This window comes from Arachis stenosperma, chromosome 9 (assembly GCF_014773155.1).
Source record: "Arachis stenosperma cultivar V10309 chromosome 9, arast.V10309.gnm1.PFL2, whole genome shotgun sequence".
Taxonomy (NCBI): domain Eukaryota; kingdom Viridiplantae; phylum Streptophyta; class Magnoliopsida; order Fabales; family Fabaceae; genus Arachis; species Arachis stenosperma.
In genome coordinates, this window is record NC_080385.1 from 25,709,065 (window position 1) to 25,735,812 (window position 26,748).

Genomic DNA, 26,748 nt, shown 5'->3' on the forward strand with positions numbered 1-26,748 from the left:
AGGCTTCCTTCGATACTTTTTTTATATAACTCATCACCCATCAACATAAAATTTATTGCTTTTAATTTAACTTTCTGATCGACTCGAGTATTAGGATTTTGTAAATATTTCCCAATCGATTTCCTCGAATCATCATCATCCCATTCATCTACAACTAAAACTTCTTTTTCTTTAATAGGCACCAAAATTTGTCGAACTTTGGCCAATTTTCCTAAAATTTCAGGAAGTATTTTATATTTGGATGCAATTTTAGCCAACTTATTGGCAATCTCATTTTGAATTCTTGGAATATGAACCAAGGACACTTTTCAAAAAGTTACCAATAAGTCCCATGCTGTCGATAAATACTTTTGTAATTTCTCATTATTATATTTGAATGCTTTCGACAATTGCTTTAAAACCATCTGAGAATCCCTCAAAATCTGAACATCCAGTGCCCCTTTATCCATTAAAATCTCCAATCTTAAAATTAATGCCTCATACTCAGTGATATTGTTTGAACATGGATATTTTAGGTCGAAGCAGAATTCTGATAGAACACCCTCCAGGAAAATGATTAAAATCCCAACTCCAGCACCATCTTTATGTTTTGAACCATCGAAATACGATTTCCAACAATCAAAATCTACTTCGATAATATTTACCCCTTAGTCATTATGATTATTCGGTCTATCAACTAAAATAGCGTCCAATGACTTAACCTTTAACGACCTTATCCAGAACATATTGCGAATTGAATTCTGTTAAAGCATGTATCCATTTGCCCAATCAACCTCTTAACATGGGATAAGATACCATGTATTTTATCAAATTCGTTTGAGCAACCACTTTAATAGTCTTTGTAACCATGTAACAGTTCAATTTCATACAAGCATAGTAAAGAGACATATAATTTTTCAATCGGAAAATATCTTGACTCAATATCAGACATCACTCTACTCAAATAATAAATGTCCCTTTCATGACCTTTCTCATCATCTTAAGCTAACATACATCCGATAGTATTTAATTTATCGAAGCTACAATGTATAACTTTAATGGTTCATGAAGACGAACAGTTGCCATTATTGGTGCTTTAGACAAGTAAGCCTTGATCGAATCAAATACTTTCTGATGCTCTTTTGTCCAAACATACTACAACTTATCTTTAAGTTTGACCAAAGATGAAAAAACCCGTGTTCATCCAGAAAGATTAGAGATATAACGTTAAAGAAAATTAACTTTTCTCCAAAATGACTGTACCTCTTTTTTCGATGTTGGTGGAGGTAGCTCCAAAATTGCTTTAGCCTTATTTTGATCACTGGCAATCTCTTTCTTTTAAACCAAGAATCCCAAAAAGTTCTCTACTGATACTCCTAATGCACACTTTAAAGGATTCATCTTTAAACTTTTTTTACACATCGTATCAAATGCTTGTCGTAAATGATCGAGATGTTGGTCTATTGACTTTGACTTAACCATTACATCATCGATGTATACTTCCATAAATTTTTCGATGAATTCATGAAAAATAATATTCATAGCACGCTGATACGTCGCACCAGCATTCTTCGAACTAAAAAGCATCACTACCCATTCATAAGTTCCTAATGTCCCAGGACATTGAAAACTAGTTTTTGAGACATCATCCTTAGCTATAAAAATCTGGTTATATCCTGAATAACCATCCATGAAAATTAGAATTTTATTACCTGCTGTAGAATCAACTAGCATGTTTGCCATAGGCATAAAATATTTATTATTCGAAGTAGCATTATTTAAATCTCAAAATTCAATAAACACTCGTAACTTCTTATTCTTTTTCATCACAGGTACAATATTTGATACCCAATCCACATAACAAACCGTTTGAATAAACTTTATTTTAATCAATCTTTTGATTTCTTCTTTAATCTTTAGATTGATTTCAGGTGCAAAGCATCGAGGCGCTTGCTTCACTGGCCGGGCAAATGGCTTCAAAGCTAATCGATGTTCTACTAAAGAACGATCAAGCCCAGACATCTCATGATAATCCCAAGAAAAACAATCTCTATATTTAACTAAAAGACTGATTAATTCTGTTCGAAATTGCTCGTCAATATTCTTACAAATATAAGTAGGTCTAACATCATCGATAGAACATAAATTAATTTCCTCAAGAAGATCTTGAGACTCAAAACCTCTTTTACCATTATTATCATTAAATGAATATTTTTCAAAACCCAAAGCTTCTAAATCATAAATGCAATCAAAAGATAAATCTATTAACTCATTTGAGGAAAAATAAACTTTATTATCAAGCAAATTGATGAGCGGATAATTTGTACGCTTTTTGGCATTGTTTTTAGTATGTTTTTAGTAGTTTTAGTTGAGTTCTTAGTATATTTTTATTAGTTTTTAGTTAAAATTCACTTTTCTGGACTTTACTATGAGTTTGTGTATTTTTCTGTGATTTCAGATATTTTCTGGCTGAAATTGAGGGACCTGAGCAAAAATCTGATTCAGAGACTGAAAAGGACTGCAGATGCTGTTGGATTCTGACCTCCCTGCACTCGAAGTGGATTTTCTGGAGCTACAGAGGCCCAATTGGCGCGCTCTCAACGGCGTTGGAAAGTAGACATCCTTGGCTTTCCAGCAATATATGATAGTCCATACTTTGCCCAAGATTTGATGGCCCAAACCGGCGTTCAAAGTCACCTGCAGAATTTCCAGCGTTAAACGCCGGAACTGGCACCAAAATGGGAGTTAAACGCCCAAACTGGCACCAAAGCTGGCGTTTAACTCCAAGAAGAGTCTCTACACGAAAAATGCTTCATTGCTCAGCCCAAGCACACACCAAGTGGGCCCGGAAGTGGATTTTTATGTCATTTACTCATCTTTGTACACCTTAGGCTACTAGTTTCCTATAAGTAGGACCTTTTACTATTGTATTTTGATATCTTTTGATCATGTTTTTATGATTGAACCCTCTTTGGGAGGCTGGCCATTCGGCCATGCCTAGACCTTGTTCTTATGTATTTTCAACGGTGGAGTTTCTACACACCATAGATTAAGGTGTGGAGCTCTGCTGTACCTCGAGTATTAATGCAATTACTATTGTTCTTCTATTCAATTCCGCTTGTTCTTTGTCCAAGATATCACTTGTTCTTCAACTTGATGAATGTGATGATCCGTGACACTCATCATCATTCTCACTTATGAACAAAGTGACTGATAACCACTTCTGTTCTACAAGCAACAAGGCTCTAGTGAATATCTCTTTGATTCCTGATACACGATGCATGGTTGATCGCCTGACAACCGAGTGCTCGCCTGACAACCGAGCCAACCATTCCGTGAGATCAGAATCTTCATGGTATAGGCAAGAACTGATGGTGGCATTCAAGAGAATCCGGAAGGTCTAACCTTGTCTGTGGTATTCTGAGTAGGATTCAATGATTGAATGACTGTGACGTGCTTCAAACTCCTAGCAGGCGGGGCGTTAGTGACAGACGCAAAAGAATCACTGGATTCTATTCCGGCCTGACCGAGAACCGACAGATGATTAGCCATGCTGTGACAGAGCATAGGAACGTTTTCACTGAGAGGATGGGAGGTAGCCACTGACAACGGTGAAACCCTTGCATAAGCTTGCCATGGAAAGGAGTAAGAAGGATTGGATGAAGACAGTAGGAAAGCAGAGAGACGGAAGGGAAGGCATCTTCATATGCTTATCTGAAGCTCTCACCAATGATATACATAAGTATCTCTATCTTTATCTTTATGTTTCATTCATCATCTATATCCATTTGAGTCTGCCTGACTAAGATTTACAAGGTGACCATAGCTTGCTTCATACCAACAATCTCCGTGGGATCGACCCTTACTCGCGTAAGGTTTATTACTTGGACGACCCAGTGCACTTGCTGGTTAGTTGTGCGAAGTTGTAGTGATCACGATTTCGCGCACCAAGTTTTTGGCGCCGTTGCCGGGGATTGTTTTGTGTATGGACAACTGACGGTTCATCTTGTTGCTTAGATTAGGTATTTTTCTTCAGAGTTCTTAAGAATGAATTCTAGTGTTTCAAGATGATCTATTGAAGTCTGGCTGGCTGAGAAGCCATGTCTAATCTTATTGGACCGAGGTTTCAATTGATCATCACAAGAGCTTGTTGATTTCTATCAATCTTGCTATTGGAGAAATGATCTGCTAAGGCTTGGCTGGCCATTGGCCATGTCTAGTGTTTTGGACCGAAGCTTTCTTTGGAAGCTTGGCTGGCTGTGAAGCCATGTCTAATTCCTGGACCGGAGTCTTAGACTAGCATTGCAATGATTCCTGGAATCCAAACTAAGAATTCTGAAACCTTTATTTTCTATTTCCATATAATTTTAGAAAAAAAAAATTTACAAAACCATAAAAACCAAAAATAATTTTATGTTTCTTGTTTGAAGTCTAGTGTCTCATTTTAAGTTTGGTGTCAATTGCATGTTTCTGCTCTTTTTGCATTCATGCATGTGTCTTCATTAATCTTCAAGTTATTCTTGATGATTTTATTACTATGATTTTTAATTCTCTTGACTTGAGTGTTTATGTGTCTCATATGCATTCACATTTTATTAGTGTCAGTAGTATACAAACTGCTAAGTTTGGTGTCTTGCATGCATTGTTATTTGATTTTAGTTGCATCTTGATTATTCCTTATTATTAAAAATCCAAAAATATTTTTTTTTTTGTGTCTTTTCAAGTCAATAATACGGAGAATTGAAGACTCATAACATACTGCAGAGGAATTACACAGAAAAAGCTGGGCGTTCAAAACGCCCAGTGAAGAAGGACAGACTGGCGTTTAAACGCCAGCCAGGGTACCTGGTTGGGCGTTTAACGCCCAAAAAGGTAGCATTTTGGGCGTTAAACGCCAGAATGGATACCATTCTGGGCGTTTAACGCCAGGATGGCACAAGAGGGAAGATTTTGTTTTCAAATCAATTTTTTTTCAAGTTTTCAAAGTTTTTCAAAATCAAATCTTTTTCAAATCATATCTTTTCAATCAAATGTTTTCAAAATCAATTTCTTTCTTTTTTTAAAGATACTTGCTAACAATTAATGATTTGATTGAACATTTCAAGTATGTTGCCTTTTCTGTTGAGAAAGGTTTAATGTTTGAATCATATCTTTTCTTGTTAGGCAAGTCATTAATTTTAAAATCAAATCTTTTTAATTTGTTTTTAAATCATATCTTTTCAATCATATCTTTTTAAAACCATAACTTTTTTTTATCATATCTTTTTATAATCACATCTTTTTCAAAACAATTTTTAATCATATCTTTTTTATTTCTAATTTCAAAATCTTTTTCAAAAATTACTTGATTTCTTTCCCACTCTTGGTTTTCGAAAATCAATTCAAGTTTTTCAAAATGTTTTTCAAAACCTTTCACTTAATTTTCGAAAATTCTCTTCCCCTCTTCTCACATCCTTCTATTTATGGAGTACCACTCCTTCTCAATGCACAATTCGAACTCTATTTGACTAAGTTCGAATTCTTCTACCTGTTCCTTCTAATTTTCTTTTCCTCTGACACCTCAAGGAATCTCTATACTGTGACATAGAGGATTCCACATTTTCTTGTTCTCTTCTCTTTCATATGAGCAGGAGCAAAGACAAAGGCATTCTTGTTGAAGCTGACCCTGAACCTGAAAGGACCTTGAACGAAAGCTAAGAGAAGCTAAGGCACAACTCTCTGTAGAGGACCTAACAGAAATCTTCAAAGAAGAAGAACCCATGGCAGCCGAAAACAACGACAATGCAAGGAAGGTGCTAGGTGACTTTACTGCACCTACTCCCGACTTCTATGGGAGAAGCATCTCTATCCCTGCCATTGGAGCAAACAACTTTGAGCTTAAGCCTCAATTAGTTTCTCTAATGCAACAGAATTGCAAGTTCCATGGACTTTCATTGGAAGATCCTCATCAGTTCTTAGCTGAATTCTTGCAAATCTGTGACACTGTCAAGACTAATGGGGTTGACCCTGAGGTCTACAGACTTATGCTATTCCCTTTTGCTGTAAGAGACAGAGCTAGGATATGGTTGGACTCACAACCTAAAGAAAGCCCGGACTCATGGGAAAAGCTAGTCAATGCCTTCTTGGCAAAGTTCTTTCCACCTCAAAAATTGAGTAAGCTTAGAGTGGAAGTCCAAACCTTCAGACAGAAGGATGGAGAATCCCTCTATGAAGCTTGGGAAAGATACAAACAATTGATCAGAAAATGTCCTTCTGACATGCTTTCTGAATGGAGCACCATAGGTATTTTCTATGATGGTCTCTCTGAACTATCCAAGATGTCTTTGGATAGCTCTGCTGGAGGATCTCTTCATCTGAAGAAGACGCCTACAGAAGCTCAAGAGCTAATTGAAATGGTTGCAAATAACCAATTCATGTACACTTCTGAAAGGAATCCTGTGAACAATGGGACTAATCAGAAGAAAGGAGTTCTTGAGATTGATACTCTGAATGCCATTCTGGCTCAGAACAAGATATTGACTCAACAAGTCAATTTGATTTCTCAAAGTCTGTCTGGAATGCAAAATGCACCAAGCAGTACTAAGGATGCTTCATCTGAAGAAGAAGCTTATGATCCTGAGAACCCTTCAATGGAAGAGGTGAATTACCTAGGAGAACCCTATGGAAACACCTATAATTCTTCATGGAGAAATCACCCAAATTTCTCATGGAAGAATCAAGAGAGACCTCAACAAGGTTTCAACAACAATAATGGTGGAAGAAATAGGTTTAGCAATGGCAAGCCTTTTCCATCATCTTCTCAGCAACAGACAGAGAATTCTAAGCAGAACCCCTCTGACTTAGCAACCATGGTCTCTGATCTAATCAAAACCACTCAAAGTTTCATGATTGAAACAAGGTCCTCCATTAGAAACTTGGAGGCACAAGTGGGACAGCTGAGCAAGAAAGTTACTGAACTCCCTCCAAGTACTCTTCCAAGCAACACAGAAGAAAATCCAAAAGGAGAGTGCAAGGCCATCATCATGGCCGAATTTGGAGAGGAAGGAGAGGAAGTGAACGCCACTGAGGAAGACCTCAGTGGGCGTGCACTGACCTCCACTGAGTTCCCAAATGAGGAACCATGGGAATCTGAGGCTCAAAATGAGACCATAGAGATTCCATTGGACTTGCTTCTGCCATTCATGAGCTCTGATGAGTATTCTTCCTCTGAAGAGGATGAGTATGTCACTGAAGAGCAAGTTGCTAAATACCTTGGAGCAATCATGAAGCTAAATGACAAGTTATTTGGAAATGAGACTTGGGAGGATGAACCTCCTTTGCTCACCAAAGAACTGGATGACTTGTCTAGGCAGAAATTACCTCAAAAGAGACAAGATCCTGGGAAGTTTTCAATACCTTGTACCATAGGCACCATGACCTTCAAGAAGGCTCTGTGTAACTTAGGGTCAAGTGTAAACCTCATGCCTCTCTCTGTAATGGAGAAGCTAGGGATCTTTGAGGTGCAAGCTGCAAGAATCTCATTAGAGATGGCAGACAACTCAAGAAAACAAGCTCATGGACTTGTAGAGGATGTTTTGGTGAAGATTGAAGACCACTACATCCCTACTGATTTCATAGTCCTAGAGACTGGGAAGTGCATGGATGAATCTATCATCCTTGGCAGACCCTTCCTAGCCACAGCAAAGGTTGTGATTGATGTTGATGGAGGTGAACTGATCATTCAAGTGAATGAAGAATCCTTTGTGTTTAAGGCTCAAGGATATCCCTCTGTCACCATGGAGAGGAAGCATGAAGAGCTTCTCTCAAATCAGAGTCAAACAGAGCCCCCACAGTCAAACTCTAAGTTTGGTGTTGGGAGGCCACAACCAAACTCTAAGTTTGGTGTTGAACCCCCACATTCAAACTCTAAGTTTGGTGTTGGGAGGTTCCAACATTGCTCTGAGTATCTGTGAGGCTCCATGAGAGCCCTCTGTCAAGCTACTGACATTAAAGAAGCGCTTGTTGGGAGGCAACCCAATGTTATATTTTATCTATTTTTCTTTTGTTATTTTATTTTATTTTGTAGGTTGATGATCATGAGAAGTCACAAAATCAATTGAAAAAGCAAAAACAGAATGAAAAACAGGAAGAAAAACAGCACACCCTGGAGGAAGAACCTACTGGCGTTTAAACGCCAGTAAGTTTAGCAGTTGGGCGTTTTACGCCCAGTCTGGCACCATTCTGGGCGTTTAACGCCAGAAAGGGGCACCAGACTGGCGTTAAACGCCAGAAAAGGGCAAGAACCTGGCGTTAAATGCCAGAAATGGGCACCAGCCCGGCATTTAACGCCAGAATTGGCTCAAAACGTGATTTTGCATGTCATTTGGTGCAGGGATGACTTTTCCTTGACACCACAGGATCTGTGGACCCCACAGGACCCCCACCTACCCCACCACTCTCTCTCTTCTTCACCCATTCACCAATCACCTCAAACACCTCTTCTCCAAAAACCCTTCACCTATTGATGAGCGGATTTTTTATACGCTTTTTGGGGGTAATTTCATGTAGATCTTAGTATGTTTTAATTAGTTTTTAATAGAATTTTATTAGTTTTTAAGCAAAAATCATATTTCTGGACTTTACTATGAGTGTGTGTATTTTTCTGTGATTTCAGGTATTTTCTGGCTGAAATTAAGGAAGCTGAGCAGAAATCTGACTTAGGCTGAAAAAGGACTGCTGATGTTGTTGGATCCTGACCTCCCTGCACTCGAAATGGATTTTCTAGAGCTACAGGAGTCCAATTGGCGCGCTCTCAACGGCATTGGAAAGTAGACATCCAGGGCTTTCCAGCAATATATAATAGTCCATACTTTGCGCGAAGATAGACGACGTAACTTTGCGTTGAACGCCAAGTACATGCTGCTGTCTGGAGTTAAACGCCAGAAACACGTCATGATCCGGAGTTGAACGCCCAAAACACGTCATAACTTGGAGTTTAACTCCAAGTAAAGCCTCTACTCGTGGATAGCTTTAGTCTCAGCCCCAGCACACACCAAGTGGGCCCCAGAAGTGGATTTCTGCACCAATTATCTTAGTTTACTCATATTCTGTAAACCTAGGATACTAGTTTACTATAAAAACAACTTTTAGAGAATTATTCTGTACCTCATGACATTTTCAGATCTGAATTACATACTTTTTGACGGCATGAGTCTCTAAACTCCATTGTTGGGGGTGAGGAGCTCTGCAGCGTCTCGATGAATTAATACAATTCCTTTATTTTCCATTCAAACACGCTTGTTCTTATCTAAGATGTTCATTCGCGCTTAATTATGGAGAAGGTGATGATCCGTGACACTCATCACCTTCCCCAATCCATGAACGTGTGCCTGACAACCACCTCCGTTCTACATCAGATTAAATGAATATCTCTTAGATTCCTTAATCAGAATCTTCGTGGTATAAGCCGGATTGATGGCGGCATTCATGAGAATCCGGAAAGTCTAAACCTTGTCTGTGGTATTCCGAGTAGGATTCTGGGATTGAATGACTGTGACGAGCTTCAAACTCCTGAAGGCTGGGCGTTAGTGACAGACGCAAAAGAATCAATGGATTCTATTCCAACCTGATTGAGAACCGACAGATGATTAGCCGTGCTATGACAGAGCATAGGAACGTTTTCACTGAGAGGATGGGAGGTAGCCATTGACAACGGTGACACCCTACATAGAGCTTGCCATGGAAGGGACTTTTCGTGTGTTGAAGGATTTTAAGGAAAAGTTGAAGTTCGAAGGACAAAGCATCTCCAAAACTCCAACATATTTCTCATTACTGCACAACAAGTAACGCTATTATTCTCTTTTATTTTTATAATCAAATCTAGTAATTTCACTTATAATCCTATTGGCCTCCTGACTAAGATTCATAAAATAAATATAGCTTGCTTCAAACCAATAATCTCCGTGGGATCGACCCTTACTCACGTAAGGTATTACTTGGACGACCCAGTGCACTTGCTGGTTAGTTGTGCGGATTACAAATTCGTGCACCAAGTTTTTGGCGCCGTTGCCGGGGATTATTCGAGTTTGAACAACTAAAAGTTTATTTTATTTCTTAGATTAGGAATAATTTATTTTTATTTTTTTTATTTTTATTGTTATAGAGTCATTAAATCTTGATAGGATAGTTTCTTTTCAAAAATTTCTTTTCAAAATTTATTATTTTTCTTTTAATTAATTGCTAATTTTCGTGAGTTTAGTGTCTTGTTCTAAGTTTGGTGTCAATTGCATATCTCATATTTTTCTTTAAAATTTTCGACTTGTGTTCTTCGTTCTTCATTGATCTTCAAGTTGTTCTTGCTTATTTTTCTTGTTTGATCTTGAGTTTTTCTTGCTTTGTGTCTTTTCTTGTTTCACTTGTGTTCTTTTTAAAGCATTAATTGGAATATTTAGAACAAGTGTTACATTTATTCCCAATTGGCTAGAGTATTGGTTTATATTCTTTATAACTGGGTATACGCTTTGGAACCTTTTTCAAAAATAATTTTTCTTGATTTAATCTTGTGCCAAACTTTAAGTTTGGTATTTTCTTGTTAATCTTTCATAAATTTTCGAAAATTTTATTAAAGTTTTCTAAAAATTTTAAGTTTGGTGTTCTTCCTTTTTTTTCTTGGTGTTCTTGTGAATCTTCAAGGTGTTCTTGAGTTTTTCTTGTGTCTTGATCTTAAAATTTTTAAGTTTGGTGTTCCTTGGTGTTTTCCCTCCAAAAATTTTCGAAAATAAGGAGCATTAGATCTAAAAAATTTTAAGTCTTGTGTCTTTTGTGAGTTTTTCTCTTTCATCATAAAATTCAAAATTCAAAAAAATTTTATTTTCTAACTAATTTTGAACTATTTTTTTTCGAAAATTTTATATAAAAATTCAATTTTCAATTTCAAAATATTTCCACTTTCTTTTATTTATTTCGTTTGTATTTTATTTTATTTTATAAAAATTAATTTTTATAAAATAAATAATATCAACATATATACCATCTCTTTTATTCCAACATGGAACTAAGTGGGAAGGAACAGTCCAAGAGGACTCTGGGGTCATATGCTAACCCCACTACTGCTTCATATGGGAGTAGTATCTGTATACCCTCCATTGGAGTTAGTAGCTTTGAGTTGAATCCTCAGCTCATTATCATGGTGCAGCAAAACTGTCAGTATTCTGGTCTTCCACATGAAGAACCTACAGAATTTTTGGCACAATTCTTGCAAATTGCTGACACAGTACATGATAAGGAAGTGGATCAGGATGTCTACAGATTATTACTGTTTCTATTTGCTGTAAAAGATCAAGCTAAGAGGTGGTTAAATAACCAGCCTAAGAACAGCATAAAAACATGGAAACAGCTATCAGAAAAATTCCTGAATCACTATTTCCCTCCAAAAAGATGACACAGCTAAGGCTAAGCATCCAAGGCTTCAAACAAGGAGATAATGAATCTCTTTATGATGCCTGGGAGAGATACAGAGAGATGCTAAGAAAATGCCCCTCTGAAATGTTTTCAGAATGGGTGCAATTAGACATCTTCTACTATGGGCTTACAGAAAAAGCTCAGATTTCTCTAGACCACTCAGCTGGTGGATTTATACATATGAGAAAAACAATTGAAGAGGCTCAAGAGCTTATTGACACAGTTGCCAGAAATCAACATCTGTACCTAAGCAGTGAATCTTCCATGAAAGAAGAAACTAAAACAGTAACTGCTGAACTCAGTCCGGTGGATCAGGCTAATGAATTCAATCAGCAATTAGACTTTCTAACTCAGCAGCTAGCTGAATTCAAGGAAATATTACAGGAAACAAGAATGGCTAACAGGAACATGGAAGTACAATTAAAGCAGACAGAAAAACAACTGTCAAAACAAATAACAGAAGAATGCCAAGCAGTTCAATTAAGAAGTGGGAAAACATTAAATACCTCACTTCAAAGCAGCAGGAAACCAAGAAATGAACAAGTGGATACTCAAAATCCCTCTGAGGACAGTCAGAGCCCAGAGAGGAATAAAGCTGGCACTGAACGCCCAGACCATGTTCATTCCTGGCGTTCAACGCCAGAAACAAGCATGAATCCGGTGTTGAACGCCCAAAGGGAGCATGGTTCTGGCGTTCAAACGCCAGTAACAAACAAGGAAGTGGCGTCTAACGCCACTCCAGCTCCCACCACTGGCATTCAATTGCCAGTGGGGAATCAGTCACATACAAGTGCTGATAATAACCCTTCTATAAAGGCTTCCCAACCCACTTCTGTAGGTAATAAACCTGCAGCAACTAAGATTGAGGAATACAAAGCCAAAATGCCTTATCCTCAAAAACTCCGCCAAGCGGAACAGGATAAGCAATTTGCCTGCTTTGCAGACTATCTCAGAACTCTTGAAATAAAGATTCCGTTTGCAGAAGCACTTGAGCAAATACCCTCTTATGCTAAGTTCATAAAAGAGATCTTAAGTCATAAGAAGGATTGGAGGGAAACTGAAAAAGTTTACCTCACTGAAGAATGCAGTGCAGTCATTCTGAAAAGCTTACCTGAGAAGCTTAAAGATCCTGGGAGCTTTATGATACCATGCACATTAGAGGGCACTTGCACCAAGCAAGCTTTATGTGATCTTGGGGCAAGTATCAACCTAATACCTGCATCTACTATCAGAAAGCTTGGTTTAACTGAAGAAATCAAACCAACCAGGATATGTCTTCAACTTGCTGATGGCTCCATTAAATACCCATCAGGTGTGATTGAGGACATGATTGTCAAGGTTGGGCCATTTGCCTTTCCTACTGACTTTGTGGTGCTGGAAATGGAGGAGCACAAGAGTGCAACTCTCATTCTAGGAAGACCTTTCCTAGCAACTGGCCGAACCCTCATTGACGTCCAAAAAGGGGAAGTAACCTTGAGAGTCAATGAGGAGGAGTTCAAGTTGAATGTTGTCAAAGCCATGCAACATCCAGACACCCCAAATGACTGCATGAGTATTGATATTATTGACTCTCTGGTAAGAGAGGTCAATATGGCTGAGAGTCTCGAATCAGAGCTAGAGGACATCTTTAAAGACGTCCAGCCTGATCTGGAGGAGTCAGAGAAAATAGTAGAACCTCTGAAATTCCCTCAGGAAAAGGAGAAACCTCATAAACCCGAGCTCAAACCATTACCACCTTCCCTAAAATATGCATTCTTGGGAGAAGGTGATACCTTTCCTGTAATCATAAGCTCTACCTTAGAGCCACAGGAAGAGGAAGCACTAATTCAAGTGCTAAGGACACACAAGACAGCTCTTGGGTGGTCCATCAGTGATCTTAAGGGCATTAGCCCAGCTAGATGCATGCACAAGATCTTACTGGAGGGTGACGCCAAGCCAGTGGTGCAACCACAAAGGCGGCTGAACCCAGCCATGAAGGAAGTAGTGCAAAAAGAGGTCACTAAATTACTAGAGGCTGGGATTATTTATCCTATTTCTGACAGCTCCTGGGTGAGCCCTGTCCAAGTCGTCCCTAAGAAAGGTGGCATGACAGTGGTTCATAATGAAAAAAATGAACTGGTTCCTACAAGAACAGTTACTGGGTGGCGTATGTGTATTGATTACAGAAGACTCAATACAGCTACCAGAAAGGATCATTTTCCTTTACCATTCATAGACCAGATGCTAGAAAGACTAGCAGGTCATGAATACTACTGCTTCCTGGATGGATATTCAGGTTATAATCAAATTGCAGTAGATCCTCAAGATCAGGAGAAAACGGCATTCACATGCCCATCTGGAGTATTTGCATACAGAAGGATGCCATTTGGGCTATGTAATGCACCTGCAACCTTTCAGAGGTGCATGCTCTCAATTTTCTCTGATATGGTGGAAAAATTTCTGGAAGTCTTCATGGATGACTTTTCAGTGTTTGGAGACTCATTCAGCTCCTGCCTTAACCATTTAGCACTTGTTCTAAAGAGATGCCAAGAGACTAACCTGGTTTTAAACTGGGAGAAGTGTCACTTTATGGTGACTGAAGGAATTGTCCTTGGGCACAAAATCTCGAACAAGGGGATAGAGGTGGATCAAGCTAAAGTAGAGGTAATTGAAAAATTACCACCACCTGCCAATGTTAAGGCAATCAGAAGCTTTCTAGGGCATGCAGGATTCTACAGGAGGTTTATAAAGGATTTTTCAAAAATTGCCAAACCTCTAAGCAACCTGCTAGCTGCTGACACTCCATTTATCTTTGATAAAGAGTGTCTGCAAGCATTTGAGACTCTGAAAGCTAAATTGGTTACAGCACCAATCATCTCTGCACCAGACTGGACATTACCATTTGAATTAATGTGTGATGCCAGTGACCAGGCTATTGGTGCAGTGTTGGGACAAAGGCATGACAAGCTTCTGCACGTCATTTACTATGCCAGCCGTGTTTTAAATGACGCACAGAAAAATTACACAACCACAGAAAAAGAGCTACTTGCAGTGGTTTGTGCCATTGACAAATTCAGATCCTATTTAGTAGGATCAAAGGTGATTGTGTACACTGATCATGCTGCTCTTAAATATCTACTCACAAAGCAGGATTCAAAACCCAGACTTATAAGATGGGTGTTACTTCTGCAAGAGTTTGATATAGAAATAAGAGACAGAAAAGGGACGGAGAATCAGGTAGCAGACCACCTGTCCCGAATAGAACCAGTAGAAGGGGCGTCCCTCCCTCTCACTGAGATCTCTGAAACCTTTCCGGATGAGCAACTCTTTGCCATCCAGGAAGTGCCATGGTTTGCAGACATTGCAAACTACAAGGCAGTGAGATTTATACCCAAAGAGTACAGTAGACAGCAAATAAAGAAGCTGATCACGGATGCAAAGTATTACCTTTGGGATGAGCCATATCTCTTTAAGAGATGTGCAGACGGAGTAATCCGTAGATGTGTGCCTAAGGAAGAAGCACAGAAGATCCTATGGCACTGCCATGGATCACAGTATGGAGGACATTTTGGAAGTGAGCGAACAGCCACAAGAGTCCTCCAAAGTGGCTTCTACTGGCCTACTCTCTATAAAGACTCCCGAATGTATGTACTTAATTGTGACAATTGCCAAAGATCCGGCAATCTACCTCACAGTTACGCCATGCCTCAGCAAGGGATCTTGGAGATTGAGTTGTTTGATGTATGGGGCATTGAATTCATGGGACCCTTCCCACCATCATACTCAAACACTTATATTCTGGTGGCAGTGGATTATGTATCCAAATGGGTGGAGGCTATTGCAACACCCACCAATGACACTAAAACAGTGTTAAAATTCCTCCAGAAACACATCTTCAGCAGATTTGGTATCCCTAGAGTGTTAATTAGTGACGGGGGCACTCATTTCTGCAATAAACAGCTTTATGCTGCTCTGGTTCGTTATGGAGTTAGTCACAGGGTAGCTACTCCATATCATCCACAAACTAATGGGCAAGCTGAAGTCTCAAATAGAGAACTCAAAAGAATCCTGGAACGGACTGTAATTAACCGTAGAAGGGATTAGGCAAGAAGCTTAGATGATGCTCTGTGGGCATACAGAACAGCATTCAAGACCCCTATAGGGACCTCTCCATACCAGCTTGTGTATGGAAAGGCATGTCACTTGCCAGTGGAACTGGAACACAAGGCCTATTGGGCAACCAGATTCCTAAACCTTGATGCCAAGTTAGCCGGAGAAAAACGATTGCTCTAGTTAAATGAGCTAGAGGAATTTAGACTCAATGCTTTCAAAAATGCAAAGATTTACAAAGAGAAAGCGAAAAGATGGCATGATAAGAAATTGTCATCCAGAGTCTTTGAGCCAAGGCAGAAAGTTCTGCTATTTAATTCTAGGCTTAAATTATTCCACGGGAAATTAAAATCCCGGTGGAGAGGTCCATATGTCATTACAAACTTATCACCATATGGATACATAGAGCTTCAGGATAATGACTCTAACAAAAAATTCATTGTTAATGGACAAAGAGTCAAACATTATCTTGAAGGCAATTTTGAGCAAGAATGCTCAAAACTGAGACTTGATTAAAACTCAGTATTAGTTGAGTTCTTAGTATATTTTTATTAGTTTTTAGTTAAAATTCACTTTTCTGGACTTTACTATGAGTTTGTGTGTTTTTCTGTGATTTCAGATATTTTCTGGCTGAAATTGAGGGACCTGAGCAAAAATCTGATTCAGAGACTGAAAAGGACTGCAGATGCTGTTGGATTCTGACCTCCCTGCACTCGAAGTGGATTTTCTGAAGCTACAGAGGCCCAATTGGCGCGCTCTTAACGGCGTTGGAAAGTAGACATCCTGGGCTTTCCAGCAATATATGATAGTCCATACTTTGCCTAAGATTTGATGGCCCAAACCGGCGTTCAAAGTCACCTGCAGAATTTCCAGCTTTAAACGCCGGAACTGGCACCAAAATGGGAGTTAAACGCCCAAACTGGCACCAAAGCTGGCGTTTAACTCCAAGAAGAGTCTCTACACGAAAAATGCTTCATTGCTCAGCCCAAGCACACACCAAGTGGGCCCGGAAGTGGATTTTTATGTCATTTACTCATCTTTGTACACCTTAGGCTACTAGTTTCCTATAAGTAGGACCTTTTACTATTGTATTTTGATATCTTTTGATCATGTTTTTATGATTGAACCCTCTTTGGGAGGCTGGCCATTCGGCCATGCCTAGACCTTGTTCTTATGTATTTTCAACGGTGGAGTTTCTACACACCATAGATTAAGGTGTGGAGCTCTGCTGTACCTCGAGTATTAATGCAATTACTATTGTTCTTCTATTCAATTCCGCTTGTTCTTTGTCCAAGATATCACTTGTTCTTCAACTTGATGAATGTGATGATCCGTGACACTCATCATCATTCTCACTTATGAACAAAGTGACTGACAACCACTTCTATTCTACAAGCAACAAGGCTCTAGTGAATATCTCTTTGATTCCTGATACACGATGCATGGTTGATCGCCTGACAACCGAGTGCTCGCCTGACAACCGAGCCAACCATTCCGTGAGATCAGAATCATCGTGGTATAGGCAAGAACTGATGGCGGCATTCAAGAGAATTCGGAAGGTCTAACCTTGTCTGTGGTATTCTGAGTAGGATTCAATGATTGAATGACTGTGACGTGCTTCAAACTCCTAGCAGGCGGGGCGTTAGTGACAGACGCAAAAGAATCACTGGATTCTATTCCGGCCTGACCGAGAACCGACAGATGATTAGCCATGCTGTGACAGAGCATAGGAACGTTTTCACTGAGAGGATGGGAGGTAGCCACTGACAACGGTGAAACCCTTGCATAAGCTTGCCATAGAAAGGAGTAAGAAGGATTGGATGAAGACAGTAGGAAAGCAGAGAGACGGAAGGGAAGGCATCTTCATACGCTTATCTGAAGCTCTCACCAATGATATACATAAGTATCTCTATCTTTATCTTTATGTTTCATTCATCATCTATACCCATTTGAGTCTGCCTGACTAAGATTTACAAGGTGACCATAGCTTGCTTCATACCAACAATCTCCGTGGGATCGACCCTTACTCGCGTAAGGTTTATTACTTGGACGACCCAGTGCACTTGCTGGTTAGTTGTGCGAAGTTGTAGTGATCACGATTTCGCGCACCAAGTTTTTGGCGCCGTTGCCGGGGATTGTTTTGTGTATGGACAACTGACGGTTCATCTTGTTGCTTAGATTAGGTATTTTTCTTCAGAGTTCTTAAGAATGAATTCTAGTGTTTCAAGATGATCTATTGAAGTTTGGCTGGCTGAGAAGCCATGTCTAATCTTATTGGACCGAGGTTTCAATTGATCATCACAAGAGCTTGTTGATTTCTATCAATCTTGCTATTGGAGCAATGATTTGCTAAGGCTTGGCTGGCCATTGGCCATGTCTAGTGTTTTGGACCGAAGCTTTCTTTGGAAGCTTGGCTGGCTGTGAAGCCATGTCTAATTCCTGGACCGGAGTCTTAGACTAGCATTGCAATGATTCCTGGAATCCAAACTAAGAATTCTGAAACCTTTATTTTCTATTTCCATATAATTTTTGAAAAAAAAATTTACAAAACCATAAAAACCAAAAATAATTTTATGTTTCTTGTTTGAAGTCTAGTGTCTCATTTTAAGTTTGGTGTCAATTGCATGTTTCTGCTCTTTTTGCATTCATGCATGTGTCTTCATTAATCTTCAAGTTGTTCTTGATGATTTTATTACTATGATTTTTAATTCTCTTGACTTGAGTGTTTATGTGTCTCATATGCATTCACATTTTATTAGTGTCAGTAGTATACAAACTGCTAAGTTTGGTGTCTTGCATGCATTGTTATTTGATTTTAGTTGCATCTTGATTATTCCTTATTATTAAAAATCCAAAAATATTTTTTTTTGTGTCTTTTCAAGTCAATAATACGGAGAATTGAAGACTCATAACATACTGCAGAGGAATTACACAGAAAAAGCTGGGCGTTCAAAACGCCCAGTGAAGAAGGACAGACTGGCGTTTAAACGCCAGCCAGGGTACCTGGTTGGGCGTTTAACGCCCAAAAAGGTAGCATTTTGGGCGTTAAACGCCAGAATGGATACCATTCTGGGCGTTTAACGCCAGGATGGCACAAGAGGGAAGATTTTGTTTTCAAATCAATTTTTTTTTCAAGTTTTCAAAGTTTTTCAAAATCAAATCTTTTTCAAATCATATCTTTTCAATCAAATGTTTTCAAAATCAATTTCTTTCTTTTTTTAAAGATACTTGCTAACAATTAATGATTTGATTGAACATTTCAAGTATGTTGCCTTTTCTGTTGAGAAAGGTTTAATGTTTGAATCATATCTTTTCTTGTTAGGCAAGTCATTAATTTTTAAAATCAAATCTTTTTAATTTGTTTTTAAATCATATCTTTTCAATCATATCTTTTTAAAACCATAACTTTTTTTTATCATATCTTTTTTATAATCACATCTTTTTCAAAACAATTTTTAATCATATCTTTTTTATTTCTAATTTCAAAATCTTTTTCAAAAATTACTTGATTTCTTTCCCACTCTTGGTTTTCGAAAATCAATTCAAGTTTTTCAAAATGTTTTTCAAAACCTTTCACTTAATTTTCGAAAATTCTCTTCCCCTCTTCTCACATCCTTCTATTTATGGAGTACCACTCCTTCTCAATGCACAATTCGAACTCTATTTGACTAAGTTCGAATTCTTCTACCTGTTCCTTCTAATTTTCTTTTCCTCTGACACCTCAAGGAATCTCTATACTGTGACATAGAGGATTCCACATTTTCTTGTTCTCTTCTCTTTCATATGAGCAGGAGCAAAGACAAAGGCATTTTTGTTGAAGCTGACCCTGAACCTGAAAGGACCTTGAAGCGAAAGCTAAGAGAAGCTAAGGCACAACTCTCTGTAGAGGACCTAATAGAAATCTTCAAAGAAGAAGAACCCATGGCAGCCGAAAACAACAACAATGCAAGGAAGGTGCTAGGTGACTTTACTGCACCTACTCCCGACTTCTATGGGAGAAGCATCTCTATCCCTGCCATTGGAGCAAACAACTTTGAGCTTAAGCCTCAATTAGTTTCTCTAATGCAACAGAATTGCAAGTTCCATGGACTTCCATTGGAAGATCCTCATCAGTTCTTAGCTGAATTCTTGCAAATCTGTGACACTGTCAAAACTAATGGGGTTGACCCTGAAGTCTACAGACTTATGCTATTCCCTTTTGCTGTAAGAGACAGAGCTAGGATATGGTTGGACTCACAACCTAAAGAAAGCCCGGACTCATGGGAAAAGCTAGTCAATGCCTTCTTGGCAAAGTTCTTTCCACCTCAAAAATTGAGTAAGCTTAGAGTGGAAGTCCAAACCTTCAGACAGAAGGATGGAGAATCCCTCTATGAAGCTTGGAAAAGATACAAACAATTGATCAGAAAATGTCCTTCTGACATGCTTTCTGAATGGAGCACCATAGGTATTTTCTATGATGGTCTCTCTGAACTATCCAAGATGTCTTTGGATAGCTCTGCTGGAGGATCTCTTCATCTGAAGAAGACGCCTACAGAAGCTCAAGAGCTAATTGAAATGGTTGCAAATAACCAATTCATGTACACTTCTGAAAGGAATCCTGTGAACAATGGGACTAATCAGAAGAAAGGAGTTCTTGAGATTGATACTCTGAATGCCATTCTGGCTCAGAACAAGATATTGACTCAACAAGTCAATTTGATTTCTCAAAGTCTGTCTGGAATGCAAAATGCACCAAGCAGTACTAAGGATGCTTCATCTGAAGAAGAAGCTTATGATCCTGAGAACCCTTTAATGGAAGAGGTGAATTACCTAGGAGAACCCTATGGAAACACCTATAATTCTTCATGGAGAAATCACCCAAATTTCTCATGGAAGAATCAAGAGAGACCTCAACAAGGTTTCAACAACAATAATGGTGGAAGAAATAGGTTTAGCAATGGCAAGCCTTTTCCATCATCTTCTCAGCAACAGACAGAGAATTCTAAGCAGAACCCCTCTGACTTAGCAACCATGGTCTCTGATCTAATCAAAACCACTCAAAGTTTCATGACTGAAACAAGGTCCTCCATTAGAAACTTGGAGGCACAAGTAGGACAGCTGAGCAAGAAAGTTACTGAACTCCCTCCAAGTACTCTTCCAAGCAACACAGAAGAAAATCCAAAAGGAGAGTGCAAGGCCATCATCATGGCCGAATTTGGAGAGGAAGGAGAGGAAGTGAACGCCACTGAGGAAGACCTCAGTGGGCGTGCACTGACCTCCACTGAGTTCCCAAATGAGGAACCATGGGAATCTGAGGCTCAAAATGAGACCATAGAGATTCCATTGGACTTGCTTCTGCCATTCATGAGCTCTGATGAGTATTCTTCCTCTGAAGAGGATGAGTATGTCACTGAAGAGCAAGTTGCTAAATACCTTGGAGCAATCATGAAGCTAAATGACAAGTTATTTGGAAATGAAACTTGGGAGAATGAACCTCCTTTGCTCACCAAAGAACTGGATGACTTGTCTAGGCAGAAATTACCTCAAAAGAGACAAGATCCTGGGAAGTTTTCAATACCTTGTACCATAGGCACCATGACCTTCAAGAAGGCTCTGTGTGACTTAGGGTCAAGTGTAAACCTCATGCCTCTCTCTGTAATGGAGAAGCTAGGGATCTTTGAGGTGCAAGCTGCAAGAATCTCATTAGAGATGGCAGACAACTTAAGAAAACAAGCTCATGGACTTGTAGAGGATGTTTTGGTGAAGATTGAAGACCACTACATCCCTACTGATTTCATAGTCCTAGAGACTGGGAAGTGCATGGATGAATCTATCATCCTTGGCAGACCCTTCCTAGCCACAGCAAAGGCTGTGATTGATGTTGATGGAGGTGAACTGATCATTCAAGTGAATGAAGAATCCTTTGTGTTTAATGCTCAAGGATATCCCTCTGTCACCATGGAGAGGAAGCATGAAGAGCTTCTCTCAAATCAGAGTCAAACAGAGCCCCCACAGTCAAACTCTAAGTTTGGTGTTGGGAGGCCACAACCAAACTCTAAATTTGGTGTTGAACCCCCACATTCAAACTCTAAGTTTGGTGTTGGGAGGTTCCAACATTGCTCTGAGTATCTGTGAGGCTCCATGAGAGCCCTCTGTCAAGCTACTGACATTAAAGAAGCGCTTGTTGGGAGGCAACCCAATGTTATATTTTATCTATTTTTCTTTTGTTATTTTATTTTATTTTGTAGGTTGATGATCATGAGAAGTCACAAAATCAATTAAAAAAGCAAAAACAGAATGAAAAACAGGAAGAAAAATAGCACACCCTGGAGGAAGAACCTACTGGCGTTTAAACGCCAGTAAGGTTAGCAGTTGGGCGTTTAACGCCCAGTCTGGCACCATTCTGGGCGTTTAACGCCAGAAAGGGGCACCAGACTGGCGTTAAACGCCAGAAAAGGGCAAGAACCTGGCGTTAAACGCCAGAAATGGGCACCAGTCCGGTGTTTAACGCCAGAAATGGTTCAAAACATGATTTTGCATGCCATTTGGTGCAGGGATGACTTTTCCTTGACACCACAGGATCTGTGGACCCCACAGGACCCCCACCTACCCCACCACTCTCTCTCTTCTTCACCCATTCACCAATCACCTCAACACCTCTTCCCCAAAAACCCTTCACCTATCAAATCCCATCTTTCTCTTCACCACTCACATCCATCCTTCATAAAACCCCACATACCTCACCCTTCAAATTCAAACCACTTTCCCTCCCAAACCCACCCATACATGACCGAACCATGAGCCCCCCCTCTCCTATATATACCCTTCTTCACCCCTTCATTTTCACACAACCTAAACACCACTTCTCCCCCTCTTTGGCCGAACACTAAGCCACTCTCTTCTTCCTCATTTCTTCTTCTTCTACTCTCTTCTTTCTTTTTTTGCTCGAGGACGAGCAAACCTTTTAAGTTTGGTGTGGTAAAAGCATTGCTTTTTGTTTTTCCATAACCATTTATGGCATCCAAGGCCGGAGAAACCTCTAGAAAGAGGAAAGAGAAGGCAAAAGCTTCCACCTCCGAGTCATGGGAGATGGAGAGATTCATCTCAAGGATGCATCAAGACCACTTCTATGAAGTTGTGGCCTTGAAGAAGGTGATCCCCGAGGTCCCTTTTTCACTCAAAAAGAGTGAATATCTGGAGATCCGACATGAGATCCGAAGAAGAGGTTGGGAAGTTCTTACCAACCCCATTCAACAAGTCAGAATCTTGATGGTTCAAGAGTTCTATGCCAATGCATGGATCACCAAGAACCATGATCAAAGTGTGAACCCGGATCCAAAGAATTGGCTTACTATGGTTCGGGGGAAATACTTGGATTTTAGTCCGGAAAATGTAAGGTTAGCATTCAACTTGCCCATGATGCAAGGAGATGAACATCCTTACACTAGAAGGGTCAACTTTGATCAAAGGTTGGACCAAGTCCTCACAGTCATATGTGAAGAGGGCGCACAATGGAAGAGAGATTCAAGAGGGAAGCCGGTTCAATTGAGAAGGCATGACCTCAAACCCGTGGCTAGAGGATGGTTGGAGTTTATCCAACGTTCAATCATTCCCACTAGCAACCGGTCCGAAGTTACTCTAGACCGGGCCATCATGATCCATAGCATCATGATTGGAGAAGAAGTGGAAGTTCATGAGTTGGAGTTGACATAGAGGGAGACGTCCTTATTGATGACGACAAGCCCATCACCAAGAAAGGGATGGAGCAAACAAGAGACCCCTCTCATCATGAGATCCCTGAGATACCTCAAGGGATGCACTTTCCTCCACAAGACTATTGGGAGCAACTAAACACCTCCCTAGGAGAATTGAGTTCCAACATGGGACAACTAAGGGTGGAGCACCAAGAACATTCCATCCTCCTCCATGAAATTAGAGAAGATCAAAGAATCATGAGAGAGGAGCAACAAAGACAAGGAAGAGACATTGAGGAGCTCAAGCACTCCATAAGACCTTCAAGAGGAAGAACAAGCCGCCATCACTAAGGTGGACCCGTTCTTTAATCTCCTTGTTCTTTATTTTCTTATTTTTCGAATTTTAGTGCTTATGTTTATCTATGTTTGTGTCTTATGATCATTAGTGTCTATGCCTTAAAGTTATGAATGTCCTATGAATCCATCACCTTTCTTGAATAAACAATGTTCTTAATTGAAAAAGATAAGAATTGCATGAATTTTGAATTTTATAACAGTTTAATTATTTTGATGTGGTGGCAATACTTTTGTTCTCTGAATGTATGCTTAAACAGTGCATATGTCTTTTGAATTTGTGGTTCATGATTGGTTAGCTCATGAAAGAATGATGAAAAAAGGAGACATGTTACTGAGGATCTGAAAAATCATAAAAAAATGATTCTAGAAGCAAGCGAAAAAAAAACGAAAAAGAAAGAAAAAGAAAGAAATAAAGTTGTGATCCAAGGCAAAAAGAGTGTGCTTAAGAACCCTGGACACCTCTAATTGGGGACTCTAGCAAAGCTGAGTCACAATCTGAAAAGGTTCACCCAATTATGTGTCTGTGGCATGTATGTATCCGGTGGTAATACTGGAAGACAGAGTGCTTTGGGCCACGACCAAGACTCATGAAGTAGCTGTGTTCAAGAATCATCATACTTAACTAGGAGAATCAATGACATTATCTGGATTCTGAGTTCCTAAAGAAGCCAATCATTCTGAATTTCAAAGGATAGAGTGAGATGCCAAAACTGTTCAGAGGCAAAAAGCTAAAAGCCCCGCTCATCTAATTAATACTGATCTTCATAGATGTTTTTGGAGTTCATTGCATATTCTCTTCTTTTTATCTTATTTGATCTTCAGTTGCTTGAGGACAAGCAACAATTTAAGTTTGGTGTTGTGATGAGCGGATAATTTGTATGCTTTTTGGCATTGTTTTTAGTATGTTTTTAGTAGTTTTAGTTGAGTTCTTAGTATATTTTTATTAGTTTTTAGTTAAAATTCACTTTTCTGGACTTTACTATGAGTTTGTGTGTTTTTCTGTGATTTCAGGTATTTTCTGGCTGAAATTGAGGGACCTGAGCAAAAATCTGATTCAGAGACTGAAAAGGACTGCAGATGCTGTTGGATTCTGACCTCCCTACACTCGAAGTGGATTTTCTGGAGCTACAGAATCTCAATTGGCGCGCTCTCAACGGCGTTGGAAAGTAGACATCCTGGGCTTTCCAGCAATATATGATAGTCCATACTTTGCCCAATATTTGATGGCCCAAACCGGCGTTCAAAGTCACCTGCAGAATTTCCAGCGTTAAACGCCGGAACTGGCACCAAAATGGGAGTTAAACGCCCAAACTGGCACCAAAGCTGGCGTTTAACTCCAAGAAGAGTCTCTACACGAAAAATGCTTCATTGCTCAGCCCAAGCACACACCAAGTGGGCCCGGAAGTGGATTTTTATGTCATTTACTCATCTTTGTACACCTTAGGCTACTAGTTTCCTATAAGTAGGACCTTTTACTATTGTATTTTGATATCTTTTGATCATGTTTTTATGATTGAACCCTCTTTGGGAGGCTGGCCATTCGGCCATGCCTAGACCTTGTTCTTATGTATTTTCAACGGTGGAGTTTCTACACACCATAGATTAAGGTGTGGAGCTCTGCTGTACCTCGAGTATTAATGCAATTACTATTGTTCTTCTATTCAATTCCACTTGTTCTTTGTCCAAGATATCACTTGTTCTTCAACTTGATGAATGTGATGATCCGTGACACTCATCATCGTTCTCACTTATGAACAAAGTGACTGACAACCACTTCTGTTCTACAAGCAACAAGGCTCTAGTGAATATCTCTTTGATTCCTGATACACGATGCATGGTTGATCGCCTGACAACCGAGTGCTCGCCTGACAACCGAGCCAACCATTCCGTGAGATCAGAATCTTCGTGGTATAGGCAAGAACTGATGGCGGCATTCAAGAGAATCCGGAAGGTCTAACCTTTTCTGTGGTATTCTGAGTAGGATTCAATGATTGAATGACTGTGACGTGCTTCAAACTCCTAGCAGGCGGGGCGTTAGTGACAGACGCAAAAGAATCACTGGATTCTATTCCGGCCTGACCGAGAACCGACAGATGATTAGCCATGCTGTGACAGAGCATAGGAACGTTTTCACTGAGAGGATGGGAGGTAGCCACTGACAACGGTGAAACCCTTGCATAAGCTTGCCATGGAAAGGAGTAAGAAGGATTGGATGAAGACAGTAGAAAAGCAGAGAGACGGAAGGGAAGGCATCTTCATACGCTTATCTGAAGCTCTCACCAATGATATACATAAGTATCTCTATCTTTATCTTTATGTTTCATTCATCATCTATACCCATTTGAGTCTGCCTGACTAAGATTTACAAGGTGACCATAGCTTGCTTCATACCAACAATCTCCGTGGGATCGACCCTTACTCGCGCAAGGTTTATTACTTGGACGACCCAGTGCACTTGCTGGTTAGTTGTGCGAAGTTGTAGTGATCACGATTTCGCGCACCACAAATCAACAATCGAATCATTTTCAATACAAAAACTTTGAGATATATTAATAGAAGACTGGTCAATAACATTTTTTTTAGTAATGAAAAAAGTAGTAAAACCTAGACTATGCCTAAATTTGATCTGATGAATCGAATTTATACTAGGAATTAGAGAAACTGAATTGAAATTCCTATGTAATTCAACTTCATCAGAAAAATCACTTCTAACACAAGAAAAATTTCCTACAGAATTGAAACTATTTAAATAATTTTCTAAAGTAACCAAATTATTTGAAACATCTTGACTTTCAGATGGCAAGATATTTTTGAACCATCAATCTTCACAAAACCACTACTCTCATCCAGTAAGAAGAAAATTGAGCTTTGGCTAACAAAGCTTCACATTAAGTCCTTCTGAAGTTAAAAAGTAGCTCTCACAATTATATGAATTAAGCACCCTATCTACATTAAGAGGTTTTAGCTTCTCATTATAAACCTTAAAGTTGACATGTAACTGTTCCAAATATAAACTCGAATCTGCTTTAACTACTTTAGATTTACTTCTAGCAATGCATTATGACTAGCTTTCGAAGACACTACCATAAAACAGTGTTTCGATTCGAAGATCCTACCTGCACTTGAAGAGTTACTAGTCCTTTCGCAGTAGTTAATATACTACTATAATCGGTCAGTGAGATATTAGTAGGGATCAAATCATCAAAATATT

At 39.4% G+C, this 26,748-nt stretch overlaps 2 non-coding genes across 2 annotated transcripts; both read right to left on the bottom strand.

The window, feature by feature from the left end:
• Window positions 1-6,134: 6,134 nt before the first annotated feature.
• On the bottom strand, window positions 6,135-6,242 carry LOC130953809 (small nucleolar RNA R71). Its single transcript, XR_009075969.1, has one exon. It is a non-coding gene; the product is annotated as a small nucleolar RNA R71 (small nucleolar RNA).
• A 13,582-nt stretch (window positions 6,243-19,824) lies between these two features.
• LOC130952801 (small nucleolar RNA R71) lies at window positions 19,825-19,932 on the bottom strand. Its single transcript, XR_009074976.1, has one exon. It is a non-coding gene; the product is annotated as a small nucleolar RNA R71 (small nucleolar RNA).
• Window positions 19,933-26,748: the final 6,816 nt, after the last annotated feature.